Source organism: Vipera ursinii, assembly GCF_947247035.1.
Source record: "Vipera ursinii genome assembly, chromosome: Z".
Taxonomy (NCBI): domain Eukaryota; kingdom Metazoa; phylum Chordata; class Lepidosauria; order Squamata; family Viperidae; genus Vipera; species Vipera ursinii.
The window spans coordinates 113,849,889-113,872,098 of record NC_139517.1 but is presented as its reverse complement, the minus strand read 5'-3'; positions in this window follow the sequence as shown (position 1 = coordinate 113,872,098).

Here is a 22,210-nt window from a genome sequence, read left to right as displayed (position 1 = left end):
GCTCACTCTGTTACACAGCACTTGGGATTCGACCCGCCAAACTGCTGACCTTCTGATCGATAAGCTCAGCATCCTAACCTACTGAGCCACCGTGTCATATTTATATTTATATAAATATATATAAATGTGCTGATGTTGCTGAGAACCTGAACTGAGGTCATGTGATCATAGGGTGGGATGGACCATCAAAACTTCAGATTCAGATTGTAACTTGCCTTTTTTAGTTAGGTTGAAATTTTCAATGATTGCAAAGCCACTGGTTGTAACCTGAGGACTATCTGTATGGTGCTGCACCCTAGAATTTGCCATGAATACATGAACTAACTTAACACTGTGAGTTTTCATAGTATGAAACATCTATTCATAGTAGAGCCATGGAGGCACAGTGGTTAGAATGCAGTAGTGGAAGCTACTTCAGCTGACTGCCGACTGCCAGCAGTTTGGCAGTTCGATTCTCACCAGCTCAATGTTGACTCAGCCTTCCATCCTTCTGAGGTTGGTAAAATGAGGGACAATATGCTGACTCTGTAAACTGCTTAAAGAGGATTCTAAAGCACTGTGAAGCAGTATATAAGTCTACGTGCTATTGCTATAGTATGAAATATGCATAGTGAATCTGATCATATATCTCTTTGAGGTATAATCATAATTCAGTCTGCTCTGCTTTGAAGGGCTAACATGAGGCTAACAAGCTTCTACATGAGGCTATGCAGCAACAGAATAGAAGAGAGTTGGAAGGGACCTTGGAGGTCTTCTAGTCCAGCCCCCTGCTTAACCAGGAGAACCTATACCATTTCAGACAAGTGACTGTCTAGTCTCTTCTTAAAAACCTCCAGTGATGGAGCACCCATGATTTCTGAAGGCAAGCTGTTCCACTGGTTAATTGTCCTAACTGTTAGGATGTTTCTCCTTATTTCCAGGTTGCTTCTCTCCTTGATTAGTTTCAAACCATTGTTTCCTGTTCTTCCCTCTGTTGCTTTGGAGAAAAGTTTGACGCCCCTTCTTTGTGGTAGCCCCTCAAATACTGGTATACTATCATGTTTCCCATTTCTTCTTTTCTTTAGGCTAGCCAAACCCAAGTCCTGCAACCGTTCATCATATGTTTTAGTCTCCAGGTGTTTGATCATTTTAGTTGCTCTTCTCTGAATTTTCTGCAAAGTCTCAACATCTTTTTTGTAGTGTGGTGATCAAAATTGGTTACAGTATTCCAGGTGTGGTCTTACTAGAGTTTTATAAAACGTTACTAATACAAACAGGAGACTGCTTTAAGGAATAGCAGAGAGATGCTATGCCTGTGTGGGGTCCACCACTCTTTTTCTGAACCATGTTCCAAGTTTGCATAACCCTGTTGCCTGGGTGATTATCATCTCTTTTTTCCTCCTTCCTTTCCTGACTTGTTTCCTGGCTCAGAAACTTGACTGTTGTTTGATTCAACTGTTTTTCCAGCTTCCAATTGATAGCAACCTATAGCTTTAAGAACATTAATATAAGATTATGAAAACATAGAAGTCAAGACCCTTATTTTATTTATTTTTTTAGCCCTGTTTGTTTTCTCATGCTTACCTGATGTTTGTGGGAGAACAAAGGGTTGCTAAAGATTTAAGGATCTGTACTCTCTGAGTAAACCTGCATATTTATTTTAGCTAGGTCTTGTATTACTGATTCTGAAATTCTTCCCAAATCCCCAGATATATGATGCTTCAGGTTGATAAAGAGATGACATTAATCTTACTTCATATTCTCTATATTAATTCCCTTTGAGGCAAAGGATCTATTTCCATTTTGTTGTTGTTGTTGTTGTCATCGTTGTCATCATCATCATCTTTGAATTCACCTTTATCGGTCTCTCATTTGTTAAGGAACTCAAATGCTGTTTTGTTATCCCCTAGCTTCAAGTTTGTTCTCCTGAGTCTCTTTAAAATGGATTCCCAGATTAAGATCAGCGGTCCTGACAATCTCTTCATTCAGAGCCCATTTGAAAAGGACTGTGAAAGATTTAAATGCTCCATAATTTCCTTGGGAATATCTCTCAGGGGTGAAATGGTATCAGCTGCACATCCTGGATATGTGATCTGTCTAGGAGGTTCACTAGTTCAAACCTGATTATTTATTTTATTTATTTTATTTATTTGTTTTTATAAACCGCCCTTCTCCCGAGGGACTCGGGGCGGTGTACAGAATAGGGTAGGTATACAGAATGAACAATAGTGAAAAAACAATAGTAAAAAACAAACTGGGACCCCAATTAGAGCTATCAGGCCAGGCCGGACTGCTGGAACAGGTAAGTTTTTAAGTCGCACCGGAAGGTGCGGAGGTTGGGGACCATCCGGATTTCGGTTGGTAAGCTGTTCCAGAGGGCTGGCGCACCCACTGAGAATGCCCTCCCCCTGGGGGCCACCAGCCGACATTCCTTGAGCGGTGGCACCCTGAGGAGGCCCTCTCTGTGGGAGCGCACAGGACGGTGGGGTGCTGACATTGGCAGAAGGTGCTCCCGTAGGTAGTCCGGACCCATGCCATGTAGGGCTTTGTATGTCATTGTTAGCACCTTGAACTTCACACGGAAGGCAACTGGAAGCCAGTGCAGCGCACGGAGGAGAGGTGTGGTATGGGAGTATCGGGAGGCTCCCAAGAGTGTCCGTGACGCTGCACTTTGCACCAGTTGAAGCTTCCGAGTGGATCTCAAGGGCAGCCCCATGTAGAGAGCGTTACAGTAGTCTAGGCGAGAGGTCACAAGAGCATGGGTGACTGTACGTAAGGCATCCAGGTCCAGATAAGGCCGTAATTGGCGAACTAGTCGAACCCGGGAGAAGGCCCCCTTGGTCACAGCTCCTATGTGATCTTCCAGGGAGAGCTGCGAGTCAAGGAGGACACCCAGGTTGCGGGCCCTATCAACAGGGGGTAGTAACTTGTCCCCGATGTTAAGGGATGGGATGTTCTGAGTATCCTGGCTTGCCGGTACGTACAGTCATTCAGTCTTGTCCGGGTTCAGTTGAAGCCTGTTCCTCCCCATCCATTCCCGGACCGCTTTCAGGCAGCGGGACATCACATCGAGGGCATCACTGATGTTGTTTGGAGTTGAGATGAAAAGCTGGGTGTCATCAGCATACTGATGGTACCCTACTCCAAAGCTGCGAATGATCTCGCCCAGCGGTTTCATGTAGATGTTGAACAGGAGAGGCGAGAGGACCGACCCCTGAGGGACTCCGCAAGTGAGAGGCCTCGGGGTCGACCTCTGTCCCCCTGCCAGCACCGACTGCGAGCGACCCTGGAGAAAGGAGGAGAACCAACGCAGAACCGTGCCTCCCACTCCCAGTCTCCTGAGGCGTCGCAGCAAGATACCATGGTCGATGGTATCGAAAGCCGCCGAGAGGTCTAATAAGACTAGGACAGAGGAATGGCCCCTGTCCCGGGCTCTCCAGAGATCATTTATCAGAGCGACCAATGCCGTCTCCGTGCTGTAGCCTGGCCTGAAGCCCGATTGGTACGGGTCTAGATAAACCGCTTCATCCAGGATCTGAGGGAGTTGGTGCGCCACCACGCTCTCAACAACCTTCGCAAGGAAGCGAAGATTGGAGACTGGACGAAAGTTATTCAATGAGGATGGGTCCAAGGTGGGCTTCTTGAGGAGAGGTCTCACCACCGCCTCCTTCAAGGTGGTGGGGAAGTGACCCTCACTCAGAGAAGCGGAGATGACCGCCAGGAACCAGCCTCGTGTCCCCTCTCGAGCTGCATATGCCAGCCAGGAAGGGCACGGGTCCAGTAAGCATGTGGAGGAGCTCAACCTCCTCATAATCCTGTCCACTTCCTTAGGAGTCACAGGATCAAATTCCTCCCAGATGACGTCGACAAGACTGTCCATGCCTTGTTCTTCCAGCTCAGCCCAGTTGGAGTCCAGGCCGGTTCGAATCCGAGCAATTTTATCCAGCAGATATTGACCGAATTCCTCGGCTCGACCCTGCAAGGGTTCCTCCCTCACCTCTTGGTTCAGTAGGGAGCGAGTCACCCTGAACAAGGCAGCCGGGCGATTATCTGCGGACGCGATGAGGGTGGAAAAGTAGTTGGATTTTGCCACCCTTATCGCAGTGAGATAAGACCTGGTGAGGATTCTTAATCGCAATCGGTCGGATTCGGATCGACTAGTCAGGTTTTTGTAGAACAATGGAATCCACCAACTTTTTGCCTTACTGAAAATATGCAATTCATAAAATTTCCTGAGATAAAGAGAACATACAAAATATGTTGGTGGAGGCAGTAGTAGTCACTGAATTCATCCCAACCTGTTAGCCTGGATTAGGAAATGGATAAGTTGGTGTTTTTTGTCTGTATTTTCATTTTTAAAAAGTGACCTTTAAAACAGTGTGTCTCTCACTTTCCCTCCTTGCTCACACAAATGAGACAGACACAGAGAATGGAAGGTTTTTTTTCCCCTTCCAACACTTTACCTGAATTCTCATTTTCTGGATGTGTTGGCTCCTAACAGATCCTGTGAGCCACATTTAGTACATTTCAGCCAATAGCTACCACACCTGTTCTAATTTAGATATTTTGTGAGCAGGAATGTCTGCAGAGTGGATCAAAAAGATATCTAGGATGGCACCCAAGGTGCAATTGAAGCTCTACTCATTTCTAAAATGGTGGCCAGAGTTGTGTGACCCACCCTCTTTTTAGGTATATACTTGCATCAAGATAGAGTGTTATCATGCAGCCACCATCTTGGCTTTGTTGATTTTCCCTACCCATCCAATTCCCCTGCTTATTTATAAACTACTAAAAATCCTGATGTCTTTTTTTTTGTAATCTTCAATTGGGTGAAATTGGAGGGCATATGGCAACAATTATTGAATCAAAGGAACTCAAATGGGTATTGCAGGACCCATAACTCCTGTGGGAATGAAATTTGGAAAAGATGTGGCCACTTTAGCACTACCAATGCATTGGAACCGTCAGATGTGGTCACATGATTCTCATTTTCAATACTCCCTTACACAGCTTCCCAGAAGTCAGTGGGGAAGACAGCAGGAACTCTAAAGTCAATTGTGATTGCTCACACTCCCTGTAAACTTCCCAATCAAGTAAGTCTTCTCCACCTACAGCCCCTCTCTCTGTCCTTCTGTGCTTGCACTCCACTGGCCATTCACACAACTTCTCTCTACTTCCTTCAGTGTGAGCAATCACAACAGTCATTTATCTGGAGGGAGGGAGGGAGGGAGGGAGGGAGGGAGGGAGGGAGGAAGGAAGGAAGGAAGGAAGGAAGGAAGGAAGGAAGGAAGGAAGGAAGGAAGGAAGGAAGGAAGGAATTTTTAATACTCCCTGCCACCTTTCCACAAAGAAATTTAATGGAGAAGCCAACAGGAACTGAGAAGTCATTTTCTCTTTCTGCCCACCCTTGAGCTTTCAGTTTCTAAGGACATATCTCTTAAATTATGACTTAAAGGGTCATGGCTTGTCTAGTGAATAATTTAAAAAAAGGATAATTGATATCAGAAAATGAGAAGGATAAGAAGGATCCCCCTTTTCACCAGAATAATATGTACTTCCATTCTTTCTTAAACATTTCTGCTTTTGAGAAGACATTGCATTCTACATCATACTTTACTCATTTTCTGTGCACCACTTAAAATGTCTGGCAAATTCATATATGATGAAATCCCAATAATTTAAATAATTCTTCATTAGCAGAAAAAAATATCTGAAAACCTCTGGCAATTACTTTATTGTCACCAAATATGAGAGATGTTTTTTAGCCATTCAACCAAAATAAATGTGAAATGCATAATAGAAATGTTTTTAATCGTATAAAAGTACATATGTTCACCATGCAATGCATTTATCTGGATGCATTACGATCAGATAAGGCAACATGTTTAAATCCTGGCAACCTTAAAATATTATTAGTTTTCTAATTTTACATTTAAGTATTTAGAAAGCAATGTGCTGGCTGGGTTAATTGATAGTTCAATAACATACATAAATCTTCAGTATAAATCTCAAGTTAAAACATCAAATATTTCTTTTTCCCTTAATATTTACTATCTCATATTAGGCTAATGCAGTTCTTATTATATCAATTAAGTAAAAACATCATTATTACATTTATCAATAATTTTTAACTTATACATATCTTAATTGCGTTTACATTCAATTCTTATAGACAATCAATGTCCTGTTATTAGTTTTTTCCCAATCTTTAATTTCTCATCAATATTCAAATTAACATTTGATATTTATAATTTCCAAACTCTACATAACCAAAGTTTCCCTTATCTCAATTCATAACAAAATCTTATCTTATCTTATCCATTTGTATAGTCTTGTTCTATTTTCTAAAAGTTATCTATTTTCCACTATATTAAATCATCTAATTAATAATACAGTATCCCCTTCAATAAATCAAAACCATTCTCTCTCTCTCTCTCTCTCTCTCTCTCTCTCTCTCTCTGTGTGTGTGTGTGTGTGTGTGTGTGTGTGTGTGTGTGTATACAGTGCTTTTTTTGTAAAAGAAAAAGGTGCCAGAACTCACACATGTCATACAACCCGCCTTGCCTACCCTACAAGGTTCCATCCAAAAAAGGTGCCGGAACTCCGTTCTGAGCATTCTATGAGAAAAAACACCCTGTGTGTGTGTGTATCTTTGGTCATTCGAATTGGAGGTGTCAGGGCAACGTTTTGACAAAATCTCATCCGTCATCCTGAGGCTGGTGGCTTCAGCTTCATTCTTCTGGAAGAAGTGTGTGGTAGTGGCTGTTTTTTCTTCTTTTTTAAACTGCCAGAGGGGGGGTGTTCTGTGCGTGGAGGTGTGCTCTGATTGGGTGGGGGGTTAGCTGTGTTCTGATTGGGTGGGAGTGTGTTTTGAATGGGGGCTTAACATATATATATGTTAAATGTTTGTTAAGTATTTAGAATGCAAACACGGGACAAATCTTATTTCCTGTTTCAGCTTAACCCAAGGCCATCTACAGGCAGTAGCCACAACAGTGGCAGCTCATATTTGTGTAAATTTGTCTCCCTTTATTCTTTGTTAGCAAGCCAAAATATATATATATATATATATATGGATCCTTGGTTTTTCGGGTCTGCCCAAGATACACAAAGAAGGAACCCCACTCAGACCCATAGTCAGCTCCATAGGCTCACCTCTACAAAATCTAGCCAAATTTCTTGCCAAACAACTACAGCCTTATGCAAATTCCATCACCTCGCACGTACAAAACTCATTCCAATTCATAGAGATCATAAGTAAACTAAACTTACAGCCCTGTGACCTACTTGTGAGCTTCGATGTTGTATCCCTCTTCACCCAAGTGCCAATCAAAGAAGCCTTGACAGCTATCCAAAATAAATACAACCCCCCAAAACACATCCTAGATCTGACCAACCACTGCCTATCTAACACATACTTCATCTACAATGGACAAAGATACAAACAAATGGAAGGAGCACCCATGGGATCACCCCTCTCACCTGTCATCGCAAACCTCTACATGGAACACTTTGAAACCCTCGCTCTAGAAAAATCCAACCACAAACCCAAACTCTGGCTCAGATACGTAGATGACACCTTCGTAATCTGGCCACACGGCAAAGAAAAACTGGATGACTTCCTCATACACCTCAATAGCCTACACCCCAAAATACAATTCACCATGGAAACAGAAGCTAACAATCAACTTCCCTTCCTTGATGTCTTAGTCTACAAGAAATCCAACGGCTCCCTAGGACACACTATCTACCATAAAAAAACACACACAAACCGCTATCTGAACGCACTCTCACACCACCACCCAGCACAGATTAACTCCGTAGCCAAGACACTCATCTCCAGAACAAAACACCTAGCTGACGAACAACACCTAAAAACCGAACTACACACTCTCACTAATGTACTAACAGCCAATGGATTCCAAAGAAACACGATTACCAACTTAATCCGAAGAGAGACACCCACAAAAACCCAAGACAGAGAACAAGAAAATGGCAAAGCCCTCCTCCCATACTTAAAAGGGACCACAGACAGAATCAGCAAGGTCCTCCAAAAACACAACATCAAAACAGCATTCTACACAGACAGAAAAATATCCACCATCCTAAGAAACCCCAAGAACATAATTGGGTTAGAAAACCAAGGAGTATACGAAATCCCATGCACCACCTGCCCCACCACATACATCGGACAGACCAACAGAAGAATAAGTGCACGCATTGAAGAGCACAAAAACTCACTCAGAAAGGGAGAACAAACTTCATCCCTGGTCCAACACTTTGAAGCCACGGGACATGAAATTGATTTTTAAAAAACCAAAACTATCGCCAAAATTGAACATTTTAACAACAGAATAATCAGAGAAGCCATTGAGATAGAAAAACGCCCCCACAGCATGAATACACGAGATGATACCTCTCGTCTACCAGCCATTTGGAAACCCGCCTTGATTGACAGACGAGGCCCAACCACCAAGAATGATACCAGACCCAAACTCATGATAACATCACATGACATCACCACCACACAACCATTCAAAAAGCAAATCCGAACCCACAACGATAAAGACACACAACCACAAAACAGAAACCTAACTACAGCTGCAACATCAGCCACTTTAAACCCCTCCAAACCACACAATAAGCAAACTGACACCCACTATAAAAACATGGCACCACCACAAACACGAAGCCGAACAAAAGCAGCACAATTCACCAGCTCAGTTCTAGAGCTGGCAGCTGAGACCAGCCCATCCACTCAGAACACCCCCCACCCAATCAGAACACACCCACCATTCAAAACACGCTCCCACCCAATCAGAACACACTTGGTCCCCTACCCAATCAGAGCACACCTCCACAGAACACACCCCCTCTGGCAGTTTAAAAAAGAGGAACTAACAGCCACATGCTTCTCCCAGAAGACGGAAGCTAAAGCCTGATGATGACGGATGGGACTCCGTCGAAACGTTGCGCCCACACCTTTAGTTCTACGCGGGGAAAAACCCGAAAAACCAAGGATCCACATACAGGCACCCGCGAAAACCTCAGAAAACATATATATATATATATATATATATATATATATATATATATATATATATATATATATATATATATATATATATATATATATATATATATATATATATATATATATTCTTTGTTAGTAATTTACACAAATATATTAATTGTCCGGTGTGACTACTGCCTGTTCGATAGCCTTCAAGATAGGCTGAAAACAGGAAATAAAGATTTGCCCCATGTTTGGGGCCTAGCAAGGTAATCTAAATAGTTAACATTTGAAACATATATATATATATATATATATATATATATATATATATATATATATATATATATATATATATATATATATATACACACATATATATATATACATATACATATATATATATATATGTGTGTGTGTGTGTGTGTGTGTCTGTGTCTGTGTGTGTCTGTGTGTGTGTCTGTGTGTGTGTGTGTCTGTGTGTGTGTCTGTGTGTCTGTGTCTGTGTCTGTGTCTGTGTGTGTCTGTGTGTGTTTTCATAGATTTTCATGGGTATAGGTATGTAGGTCTTGGCATATTCGGGTCTTTTCCTGTGTAGGATTGAGGGTGTCTTGCGACGCTTCACTCACACAAGCACGAAACCGAAGACACCAGCCTGAAGATGACGAGTGGGACCTCGTCGAAACGTCGCCAAGACACCCTCAATCCTCCACGGGAAAAGACCCGAATATGCCAAGACCTACATGTGTGTGTGTGTGTGTGTGTGTGTGTGTGTGTTTTAATTTGGGTCTAATATTTGAATATTAAACAAATAAAATCCTTATATTCAGCTGATTTCTAAATATTTTAAATTAAATGACCAAAATTCTCCTTATCTCAACTTCTCCCTTTTTCCCTTTTGATACCAAAATCTATTTGTCTTGTTATACATCTTACCTATTCAATTATAATATTTTATTTTCTTAAAAAATTCTATTTTCCACCATATTCAACCCTCTGATTAGTAATATGAAATCCCCTCTAATAAATCAAAACCCTAATTCTCTTCAGCCTTACTCTGGTTTTCTTCCTTTGCCAACTGGCCTTCCATGTCAGTGCTTTTTGAATCCAAATATCTTAAAATTTCCAAGGTTGAGAAACATTGAGATAAGACATTCAGTGGCTAGAAATAAAGAAAAAAAGTGGGTGAATGTGTGATCCCATTTAAAAGTCAGTGCTGTTTTGCTAATAAAGTGATTTATGATTTTATCAACAGTTTGAGATGGGAGATATTCTAACTACCTTTGGGGAGGGGGAGTTCACTTTCAGATTAACGGCTAACCTGCCGCAAAAGTTGGGATGCTACAATAAGGATAAAGTTATTGATTACAAATCCTTAAAGAAGGGGAGGGTTGTAAGAGAAGGATGGCAGAACCTGGGAACAGAGTGAAAAATGAAATCAGCCTAGAATCATTACAAAGCCACAAACAAAGTCCAATTTCCCTTGAGTGCTATTGGAACTTACCTTACTTCAAGCAGGTTAGATAAGAAGATTCCAGTGCATAGCTTTTAGCAATAAATCAATTTAATTGAACCTTCACATGTGGATCTGGTCTTTCTCTTCTGATAGGGTTAAATTTGATGGCTTAAATGGCGTCTTCTTGCTCTATAATTCTATGACTATGCAAGGAGTTGATTGCACATCAGCTGGGCTGTTGAAATCAACAATTTCAAATAGGAATTGTATTACAGTTATTATTGTAATTAAGGCTTGCAATTATGGACTTCTGGTTTGCCATGCAGCTGCTATGGATGGTTGGGAGACTTGCTGTCTCTTCCCCCGTCCAGTTTTGCATCGCTGGGGAGGCCTGAAAAGGGCTGAAAGTTGCCCCGAAGAGGCGACCAGCAAGGAGGGGCGCTTGCTGGATCACAGGAGAGCCGCAACTTCCCGTTAGACCTGGCGATCCCTCCAAACCAGCGGATGAAAGGACCAGCCATTATGGCTCATCCCTAGGCTGTGAACAGCTGAAGTCACATTTTCTACCAGGAAACTCTTAAAGCAGCGTGGAAGAGACTGGGTGAGATCTACCTCTTTTACACCCTAATTACTTTCTGTACCTCCTTAAGCTATTAAGAATTCTTTCCCCTGCGGTGAGAGAAGGGGGACTTTAGCCCTTCCTCCAAAAAGAGCGGCGACTAAATACCCAGGGGGTTTTAAACATTGAAAAAGTAACTGAATCACAATTGGAACTTTATTTCTTAAAGCATGTGGACTGAAAGATTTTTTATTTCTTATTTTTCATTATTTACTTCTGTTGGAAATCTGGGCTTCTTATGAAAAAAAAGAAAAAAACTGAAAAAGATTAAGATAACTTTGGGACTCAAAGGGAAACTTTAAAAGGGGCCTGGCTGACTGCCCAGGGAAATAGATAAGATACATAACCTTGAGAGCTTTGAAACAACAGCTGTGAAAGGCTCTGTGTTCCCTAACTAGAAAAAAAATTCTTTCTCTTGGATTTTCTAAGTGCAAAGCCTTTAGTTTAAAATGCCAATATGGAAGAAGGCAAGGAACAAAATTTCTTTATGGATGAAGATCAAATTCTTGCTACGTTGGAAATACTAATTCAAACTCTTACCGTTACCAATGAAATACTAAGAGGCTATGTGAAGGAGCAATAAGGCAGCCCAGATATGAAAGCCCAAACTTTGACCACATAACCTTGATACATAACCTTGAGAGCTTTGAAACCACAGCTGTAAAAGGCTCTATGTTCCCTAACTAGAAAAAATAATCTCTCTCTCGGATTTTCTAAGTGCAAAGCTTTTAGTTTAAAATACCAATATGGAAGAAGGCAAGGAACAAAAAATTTTTATGGATGAAGATCAAACTCTCACTATGTTAGAAATACTAATTCAAACTCTTACCACTACCAATGAAATACTAAGAGGCTATGTGAAGGAACAAGAAGACAGCCCAGATATGAAAGCCCAAACTTTGACCACAACTAAAGAACCATCTATATAATTTAACTTATAATAATACTTTTTCCAGACACGCAACAAGGCACTTCTAAGAATATGAGATTTGAAAGCCCTATTCACCTTTTTATCATAAAGCAAATATGCATGCCATCCATATACCAAATCCCAACCCTCAAGGTGAAGTATTCTCTTATCAGTTAAATTAAGCCAATCACTCACCCATGTCAAGACCACCGCATCATAATACAGTTTCAAATTCGGCGCCTTGAGTCCCCCTCTTTCCCTAGCATCTTGTAAAATTTTAAATTTAACTCTTGGTTTTTTCCCCGCCCAAATAAATTTATTAATACCCTTCTGCTATTCATCAAGGTTGGCATCCTTTTTCAATATAGGTATCATTTGAAACAAAAAGAGAAACTTTGGCAGAACATTCATTTTAACAACTGCGATTCTTCCCAATAAAGATAATTGTAATTTTTTCCAATTATTTAAATCCCTTTGTATCTTCAACCATAATGTTTCATAGTTATTCTTATATAATTTTACATTTGAAGCTGCAATATACACTCCCAAATACTTAACCTTTTTTACTTTCAAAACCTGTTAATTTAATTAACATTTCCCTTTCACTCATAGATATATTCTTAGATAATATCTTAGTCTTATTACTATTCACCTTAAACCCAGAAACCTTACCATACTGAGTTATAATTTCCATCAAATCTATAACTGATTGCATTGGTTGAGATACTGTCACAACCAAGTCATCAGCAAAAGGTCTCAGTCTATAATCATTCTGTTTTATTTTAATTCCCTTTATCATAGAGGACTCTGGAATTTTAATTAATAAAATCTCTAACATTAGAACAAACAATAATGGTGATAGGGGGCATCCCTGTCTTGTACCTTTTTCAATTTTAAATGTCTCTGTTAGCCCCCCCCCCATTAATTATAATTTGTGCAGTTTGCTGTTGATATATAGCTTTAATAGAATGTAGGAATCCTTCTCCAAAATTCATTTCCTCAACAACTCTCAATAAGAATTGCCAATTCAATTGATCAAAAGCTTTCTCTGCATCCAAAAATATCAATGCTGCAGGGACTTGGTTGTTCTTATCCAAGTATTCAAGCAAATTTACAATTTGTCTTACATTATATTTCATATACCTTCCAGATATAAATCCCAATTGATCACTATGAATCATTTGTTTTAAAACTTGTATTAATCTATTAGCCAATACTTTAGCAAAAATCTTATAATCTGTATTCAAAAGCAATATAGGTCTATAATTTTTAGGTTGAGTAAGGTCTTGATCCTCCTTTGGAATCAATGATACAAAAGCTGTCCTCCAAGATGGAGGAACTGCTCCTCCAGTCTGAATTTCATTAAACAAGATCTTTAAAGGTTCAATCATTTCAACCAACAACATTTTATAATAAATTGCTGTTAATCCATCTGTTCTCGGAGCCTTGCCCACTTTCAACTGTTTAATAGCTAAAGAGATTTCCTCTGATGTTATTAAGCGATTTATCTCAAGTTGTTGTTCTTTTGAAAGTCTCGGAAAATGAGCTTCCTGTAAATACTTATCTATATCTAAAGCTTGTATGTTTTCTCTAGAATATAATTTCGAATAAAAATCTAAAAAACTCCTCTTAATCAGCTTTTGTTGATAGACTTCTTTTCCTTTATATTCTATTTTATCTATAGTACGTGATTTCTGTTTCTTCCTTAATTGGTAAGCCAACCACCTACCAAGCTTATTAGCGTTACAAAAGTATTATGTGTAGTATAACGCAAATTAGTTGCTACTTGGTCAGCCAATAGCATACTAAATTGTTCTTTCAATAAATGTGTAGAAATCCTTAAATTATTATCCAATGGATTCAAAATAATGTCTTTCTCCTTAGATTTAATCTCTTCCTCAAGATCTATACATTTTTGCATTTGCTTACGCCTATAAGCATTGCTCATATAAATCAAGACCTCTCTCATATAAGCTTTACTGGCGTCCCAAACCATTCCCATCAATGTACCTTTATGCATATTTATAACAAAAAATTCTTTCACATGTTCTCTACATTTCTGCAGGAACACCTCATTTGTAAATAAATTTTCATTCAGTCTCCAGGATCTTCTACTACCATCTTCAGCAAAAAACTCCAACCAAACAGGACTATGATCCGACAATGTCCTAGGAAAAATCTTAACATTCTTAACCCTAGAGAAAAGATCAGTAGTAATTAAAATAAAGTCAATCCTAGAGAAAGATTTATGTCTATCCAAAAAAAAGTAAAATCTTTGTCTTTCATATTCCTTTCCCGCCATACATCTCTTAGTTCCAGATCCTCCTTCAAATCAAAAAAAGCTTTAGGCAATTTTGAATTAGAAAAGTTTTTGAAGGATCCCTTCTTGTCTTCAGATAGGTCCAAAACTCCATTCCAGTCCCCCATCATAATAACAGATTTGTAACCCAATTCAATTAGTTTCTGATGTAAAAATTTGAAAAACTTTTGCTGTTGTTGATTTGGAGCATATAATCCAATAAAAAGAACTTTCTTTCCTTGTAGCATTAATTCAATACTAACATATCTCCTTTGTTTGTCCGATTCAATTAATCTAGCCAAAAAATATTTTCTTAAATAAATGACCACTCCAGCCTTCTTGTCCAGGGCAAAAGATGCAAAATGTGTTCCCAATCGGGAATTAGCCAGATACTTTTGGTCTTTTAATGCAATATGTGTCTCTTGTAAACAAACAATGTCATTATTATGTTGTTTCAAATAATAAAATACTTTCTTTTCTGTGGTGAATTTAAGCCATTAACATTCCATGTCAGGAACTTCACCATCTCTGGTGACCATGAGCCTTTGGAACATAGCCTGAAGATCACCTGTTGCTCTCTTTGGACGTGCTCCTCTCACAGGCTCTGAAACAGCCGCATCTTGTGTAGTTAGACCAGATACAAGCTTCTGTTTTTGCTCTTTTTCCATATGCTTGTATGCAACCCTAGACATCCTCTGTTCTTTCGGGTCCTCCTTTAACGCCAAACTCTGCTCCATAATCTCAGCCTGCCGCATCTCCTCAAGAAGCAATGACATTACCCCTTCACTCAATTGTTTGTCTTCTTGTCTTACTTCTATTCTTTTAACTCAAGGAGACGGTGGTGAGCCTGCTTTAAGGACCTTAGTATAAAAATCTTTTGCTTTTAAAATTGTATTCAATCTGTACGTCGTCCCTACATAATTCACCACAATTCCATTGGGTATTTCCCATCTAAACTGAATTTGTCGCTTCTTAAGCTCATCGGACAGAAAAGCGAAATCTTTCCTTTTTCTAAGAATTTTTGGAGGTATCTCCTTTAAAATTATAATATCTTGGCCTGCAATTTGAAATCTTTCCCGATAAAAAGCCTGGATAATAGAATTTCTGGTTGATCTCCTGGAAAAGTAAATCACTACATCTCTAGGTAAATTTTTCTGTCTAGCAATCCAGGAATTAACCCTAAATGTCTTATCCATTTCTTTAAGTAATTCTTCAGGTTCACATTTCAAGACAGGAGCCACTGCTTGTACCACTTCCCATTCCAAATCTTCTTTAGGATTCTCTTTAAGGCCTCTGATGCGCAATGCAAACTCCATGTTTCTATATTGTGAGATGATGACTTCATCTTCTGTTCTATCAGTTTTAACCTCTGCTCTATCTATTTTCTGTTCAGCACTGATGATTTTATTTTCCAGATTCTCCACATACTCCATAACTGAATCCACACGAACATCCAGGCGTTCAATATGTGCAGCCAAGCCCTGAAGTGCAAGCACTATATCCTCCCTCATCTGTTTGTTTTGATTAACAAATTCTTCCTTTGTTTCCTTTATTTCTTGCTGTAATACTTGTGTCAATACTTGTGTTGACTGCATCACAACTTGCTGTATGTCTGCCAATGTAAATGCAGGTGGTGGTGGGGAAGGTGGTTGTACTGTAGGTTTCGCTGTAGTCTGCCCTGCAGCTTGTGGTAAAGGTGAAGAAATAACCCTTTTAGAGATTGTAGGGCCTCCCCCACGCCTCGCAGCCATCTCTTAGGTTTTGATTTCCTCTTTCTCCCAGCAGAATCAAAGTTCAAAAAGAAAAAAAAAGAAAGGAGAAGGGAGAAAAAATAAAAGTTTTTCTCCCAAAGTTCCTTATCCTTCAATAAAAAAAAGGACAAGCTTTCAAATACACAAAATCTGGTACTGGGTAGAATCAGTTGCAGATTGTATCTCTTGCTATGTTGCAAAATATAACAATTTTCCAAAACAGTCAATTCACACAAGAAAGCAACATTCCAGCGCCATTTTTATTCCATTTCCATCAGCTTAAAACTTGAAGAAGAAAATGAATCTGAGTTAAAGTTAAAATCCAACTTGAAAATTCAAATCCTCCTGCTTCGCTCTGCCTGCTTCTCAAAGAAAAAAAATAGTCACAGTCCCATCTAAGCAGCAGATGTAGTTGCCGTGTCTAATTCCACTCCTTTATGGAGTGAAAGCGTCCTGGGAGCGGAGAAAGCCTGGGCTCCTAGAGAACTCACTCTGTTAGCACCCAAACCCGTTGGGGGAGTCACAGAGGAGCTCTACCTCTACCCAAACAACTCACCTCTCCCTCTTCTCCCGAGGGAGAGACTTCGGCACCACGGGACAGCTGATTTTCACTGCCTCCGGGCACTCTAACTCATCCCAAGATCGGGCGGCTTCAGAAATGCCGCCATTCGGCGCTTTCCAGGCTAACAAGCTTAGCATCTTTTACAGCTGAGCCATTGCATCCTTCCACCCTGTGATAGGATCCAGTTTTATGACCTTTTTTGTGATGGTCATCAAGCAAATGCTGCAATCATTAAGTAAAGTTTGCTATCGGCCAATTTTTCCCAGAAAATTGAAGTAAACACTGGTTTCCAGCAAAATCATTGTAAACTGCAGTCATATGAACACATGGCACTGCAAATAGCTGTATATATGAACCAGTTGCAAATGCCCAAAATATGGTCGCATGATCATGGGAGAATGACATTGGAACTTTAAAACAAGGATGTGAGTAGCCTTTTAGCAATCCATCGTATCTTCAAATGGTCACTAAAAAGAATTAGTACCATTGGTTAGAGGTATACTCTGAGATGACATAATAACTGGGCTTACTACAGTTGTCATATTTATGCTGATATAGTTTATTATTTATTTTCCTGGGCTCCAAGATCACCGCAGACAGGGACTGCAGCCAAGAAATTGAAAGACGCTTGCTCCTAGGGAGGAAAGCCATGGAAAATCTAGACAGCACACTAAAAAAAAGAGACAACATCCTGCCAACAAAAGTGCATATAGTCAAGGCTATGGTCTTCCCAGATGCAATGTATGGCAGTGAAAGTTGGACCATAAGAAAGGCCAAGCACCAAAGAATTGGGGCCTTTGAACTGTGGTGCTGGAGAAGACTCCTGCGAGTCCCTTGGACTGCAAGGCGATCAAACAGGTCAGTCCTAGGAGAGATCAATCCTGACTGCTCTTTAGAAGGCCAGATCCTGAAGTTGAAACTCAAATACTTTGGCCACCTAATGAGAAGGAAGGACTCACTGGAGAAGAGCCTAATGCTGGGAAAGGTTGAGGGCAAGAGAAGAAGGTGACGACAGAGAATGAGGTGGCTGGATGGAGTTACTGAAGCAGTAGGTGTGAGTTTAAATGGACTCCAGAAGATGGTAGAGGACAGGAAAGCCTGGAGGAACGTTGTCCATAGGGTCACGATGGGCCAGACACGACTTTGCAACTAACAACAACAACAACAACAGTTTATTGTCACAGAGAATCCCTCAAGAAACTTCTGAGAAATTCTGTGATCCTGAATCTTTTTTAAAAAATGACATTTAAGCCAAGAACAAATTTTGGGGCTAAATTATAGACAGGGGAGCACCCAGCCTAATTAAATCTTGTTTATGTGTTTGTTTATTTTTCAAGTGGTATACTACCCACTCATAAAAATCACACAATTAGCATTACATAAAAGTAATATATTTACATAAAAAAATCTAAGAGAAAAAGTTATTTTTGCTGACCTACCAAACTGTGAAACCTCTAGATAATTTCAATATCTTTTTTAGCACTTCCAGATCAAGGACAGACTACAGTAATCAACCCATCACCTTTGGGAGAAAATAACTCACATCTCTGAAGTATTTCTAGTACTGAGAAGGTAAGTTTTCATTCAACAACAGTTCAAATTATCATCTTCATCATTCAAAGTTTCATAGAAAGGAGAGTTGTGCTCTAAGAGCATCCATTCAGTTTTACATAGAATTCCCATGACAACACATATTATATTCCTGGATTTTATTTTCTGTTCTTGTGAACATTTAGTGAGAAAAGTGAGTAATAGTGGAATGAACCATTAAACCTCTCCAGAAATTCTGCTCAACTAAAATTGTTAATAACTGGTTGCAAATTTTCTACTGTTTTGTAGAAAGAAGCATGCAAACAACACATCACAAAAGGTAGACAGGATCAAACCTGCTTAGTGCTTAGACAGGAGTTTCTCAAAAAATCGCAGAGTTGAAAATAAAACCTGTAGACCAGGATAGAAAATCCTGCAGGATGTAATCTAACCCTCTTTAAACCCCTGTTCTGTCCTTTAGCCATTCAAGTGGTTGGCCACCACAGCTTAAGTTTTTATTTTCAAACTAATGCCTAATTGGTGCATCAAAAATCAATGGTCAGACATTACACAAGCCCCTTGTTTCTAAGTCTTTTGAAATGGTACATCTCTTGTTTAAACAATAATATTCATAGTATCTTGTGAAATATTGGTAGATCTATTTTTATTTTTAAAATCTTTGAGCTCTAATTGATTGAACTGGCATTAGGTTTGCTTCATGTTTCCATCATACTACATTCCTCAACTTCAATAATCTAAATTCCTTGATTAGAGAATCTGGACAACTTCTCAAAGAATATGTGAGATCAGTGGTGGGATTCGCACCGGTTCGGTAGAACTGGTAGCTAATTTTTTATGACTTTGGCAAACCAACTGAATTCTATCACTGGATAGTGCCCACTGAATCCCTAGCCCTTTTTCACAAGGCCCAAAATGTCCCACCAGAAATGCATGGACGCCACTTCCAGAAGTCCAAATGCTGCTTCCAGAAGTCCATTCTGGGCCTCAGAGGAGGCCCAGAAAGGATGGGTGAATGCCATTTCTGGAAGTCCAGACGCCGCTTCCAGGAGTAGATTCTAAGCCTTGGAGGCCTGGACAAAGCCTTCCAGGCCCAGAATGGCCTGCCGGAGGTCCATGGATGCCACTTCCAGAAGTCCATTCTGGGCCTCAGAGACCCAGGCCCAGAACGGACTTCTAGAAGCGGCATCCATGCAGAGAACCTGTTGTTCACATACTTGAATCCCACCACTGGATGAGATGATATCTAGACTCGTCTTATGTTATCCTCTTTTTGTTTCTCCAGTTTCTCTCTCTTCTCTACATTGCCTCTGTCTTGTGCTAACTGTGTTTTAAATTATCCTTGTGCAACTTTCCCTTCATTGTTATTTCTTGTGTATGTTTGTTTTCTAATCTTTAGATCATTGCTACATCTTGTGCCAGTGAGTACCACATGACAAATTATACAGTCTGGAATCTACTGCCAATCACTTTCATTAACTTGCCCAAGAGAAGAAAGCTTGATGAGAAAACCACATTTTCTGACCTTCACCGCCATCTGGTTTTTGTTATTATCACCTGCTGTGTATTAGTCTACATTTATAAGTGCATTCTATCATTTACAGACTGACTTATCCATCTTTTTTGGCAAGAGATGAAGCTTGAAGAAGAAACAAACATATTAATAGAGTGAGTTTTTCCCAGCACAGAAATTCAAAAGGTGCAGGGTTTTTTTTAATACAAATAGGGAGGCAGGGAATTGTGTAGACCATAAAGAAGGCGACATCAAGTCTATACAAATCTCTTCCTTCCCTTTGATCAGAGCTTCTTGTAGAAGCATTAAATATTACTGAAGAGGTGTGTGTTTGTTTGTGAGAGAGAGATTGCACACACTTGGCTGTACTTGTACTGTTTTAATCTAATTTATTTGCAATGACTCTTTAATTCTGCATTGTGCAAAAGCCTGGTTTATTCTCTGCCGGCCAGAGCAACAACAAGCTTTAATTCACCTCCCCTTGCTTGGACTTGTCACTTTTATTGATTCTGATTGGCTGTAAAGCTTGCAAACTGCAGAAGCTCCAGGGGTTTTTTTGACAGCAAATGCTGCCCCAGGCAAACCCAAGTAATCTCCTGCTTAGATGCCTGCTCCTAAAGTGCCTCCTGCTTTCCTTCACTGCCATTCTCTTTCTCTCTCCTATCCTCCACTTAATACATTTTGCATTAATGGTGTGTGGTAAATAGATTTTTAATTAGGAGGAAGAAATGAAAGAAGCAAGCAAATTGCCTTGCATTTGATATATTGTTGCTTCAGCACGTGCACTTGCTCCAAGGAGAAGGTTAGAGATACGTTCCAGTCGTCTACAGAGTTCAACTCAGGACACAATAGGTACTTAGTGCTTAGTGCACTGTGTACAGCCTAAGAGGATGTACAACTTCTAATATGGTGTGTAATGTCTAACCCAGACAAATGCAATGACACCTGACTTTTTTACAACCACAATGTACTGCAGATTCATTTGCTTTCCAATTTCATCCTAAGATCTTTCCTATAAATGCTGTAACCAAGTCAGGTATCTTGCAGGTTTTGTATATAGATGACCTCCAAGGTCCCTTCCAACACCATCATCATCATTATTATTATTATAAAACTTTTATTCATAAAATATGAAACTCAGTCAAATGAACACTCAAATTGACTGGCACTCAAATTGAACATAAAACTCAGTCAAATGAACACTCAAATTGATGGCCCCTAGAGTCGGAAACGACTAGCACGCATGTGCGGGGGAACCTTTACCTTTACCTGTAATGGTTGACACGGACTGCATCCTAGGTATCAACCATGTATCCCCTTAAAATATAAGATGTTCCGAGTAGCGCAGTTTTTTGTAGCTTTGCTGGAGTTATTGCAGGAAGTTGCAATTTCTTGATGTGTTTTGTAAAGTTTTTGGACATAGTTCCCAGTGCCCCGATGACAATGGGTATCACTGTTACGCATTTCATCCATAATCGTGCAGTTTCGATGGCCAGGTCGCGGTATTTCATAATTTTTTTCAGTTCTTTTTCTTTGACTCTGGCATCTCATGGCACAGCGATATCAATCAGCTGTATGCTTCGGTTCTCTACAACTGTGATATCTGGCATGTTGTGTTCCAAATGGCGATTTGTCTGTATTCAGAAGTCCCACAAGATCTTCACCCTCTCATTCTCGACAACTTTTTCCACCCTTGTTCCCATGACTTTTCGGACACAGGCAAGTCGTATTTTTTACACAATGCCCAGTGGATTAGTTTAGCAACTCAGTCATGTCTAGCTTTGTAATCAGTTTGCGCGATTTTGCTGCACTCACATATTAAATGTGAAACAGTTTCAGCTTTGTTGTTGCAAAGTCGGCAATTGGATTGTCAGTAGATTTTTGTATCTTCACTTTCATGGCATTAGTTTGTAGTGTTTGTTCTTGAGCAGCCAGTATTAAGCCTTCCGTTTCTTTCTTGATGGTTCCCATCTTAAACCATGCCCATGTCAAGTTGTTATCACATTTTCCTTCAATGTTTTTCAAATGTTGTCCATGCAAAGCTTTGGTTTTCCATCTATTTAATCTATCATCCAGCCGGTTTTCCTTATATTTTGCCTTTGTTTCTGTTATTTTGATAATGCTCTCTGTTTTCACAGCCAGCAGCAATTTTTCTGTACTTTGATTCACATAGTCATTCAAACTTCATTTTTCTTCTTCTATAGTTTGGTGGATTTGCAGTAGCCCTCTGCCCCCTATTCTTCTTGGCAGGTACAATCTGTTGATGTCACTTCGTGGATGTAGAGCATGGTGCATGTACAAAAGTTTACACGTTTTCTGGTCTAGGTGTTCCAATTCGGCCAATGTCCGGTTGATAATTCCAGCTGGGTAGCGTATCACTGGGACTGCCCATGTATTAATGGCTTTAATTATATTTCCACCATTCAGCTTTGATTTTAGTATTTTGCGGACTCTTCTGATGTATTCCTTTTGTGTTGACTCTTTGACTTTTCCATTCAAGATGTTATCTGCTTCCAATATGCCTAGGTATTTGTAACCATCATCCTTTGCTAGTGCTTTC